The following is a 1,261-nucleotide window of genomic DNA, read 5'->3' as shown; positions in this document are numbered from 1 at the left end:
CAATCAAGTCCAGGAAGTGCAGAGTCCCATACAGGATAAATCCAAGGAGAAACATGCCAAGACGCATATTAATCAAACTATCAAAAATTAAATACAAAGGAGGAAAAATATTGGGCTTCCCTGGTGGCACAGTGGTTGAGAATCTGCCTGCCAGTGTGGGGGACGCGGGTTCGAGCCCTGGTCTGGGAAGATCCCACATGCCGCAGAGCAGCTGGGCCCATGAGCCACAACTACTGAGCCTGCGCATCTGGAGCTTGTGCTCTGCAACAGGAGAGGCCGTGACAGTGAGAGGCCCACGTACCGCGATGAAGAGTGGCCACCGCTTGCCACAACGGGGGAGAGCCCTTGAATGGAAACAAAGACCCAACACAGCCAAAAATAAATATTAAAAAAAAAATTCTTCTTAAAGAAAAAATATTGAAAGCAGCAAGAGAAAAGCAACAAATAACATACAAGGGAATCCCCATAATGTTATCAGCTGATCTTTGAGCAGAAATTCTGCAAGCCAGAAGGGAGTGGAAGGACATATTTAAAGTGATGAAAGGGAAAAACCTACAACCAAGATTACTCTACCTAGCAAGGATCTCATTCAGATTTGACAGAGAAATTAAAACCTTTACAGACAAGCAAAAGTTAAGAGAATTCAGCACCACCAAACCAGCTTTACAGCAAATGCTAAAGGAACTTCTCTAAAACAAAATGGATTATATGATATTTATAGGACATTCCATCCAAAAACAACAGAATACACTTTCTTCTCAAGTGCTCATGGAATATTCTCTGGGTTAGATCATATACTGGGTCACAAATCAAGCCTTGGTAAATTTAAGAAAATTGAAATTGTATCAAGTGTCTTTTCTGACCACAACACTATGAGACCAGATATCAGTTAGAGGAAAAAAACTAAAAACTACAAACACATGGAGGCTAAACAATACGCTAAAAAATAACCAAGAAATCACTGAAGAAATCAAAGAGGAAATCAGAAAATACCTAGAAACAAATGACAGTGAAAACACGATGACCAAAACCTATGGGAGGCAGCAAAATCAGTTCTAAGAGGGAAGTTTATAGCAATACAATCCTACCTCAAGAAACAAGAAACATCTCAAATAAACAACCTAACATTACACCTAAAGCAATTAGAGAAAGAAGAACAAAAAATCCCAAAGTTAGCAGAGGAAAGAAATCATAAAGATCAGATCAGAAATAAATGAAAAAGAAATGAAGGAAACAATAGTAAAGATCAATAAAACTAAAA

This window comes from Physeter macrocephalus, chromosome 16 (genome assembly GCF_002837175.3).
Source record: "Physeter macrocephalus isolate SW-GA chromosome 16, ASM283717v5, whole genome shotgun sequence".
In the NCBI taxonomy this organism is placed as follows: Eukaryota; Metazoa; Chordata; class Mammalia; order Artiodactyla; family Physeteridae; genus Physeter; species Physeter macrocephalus.
This window is presented reverse-complemented; position numbering follows the sequence as displayed.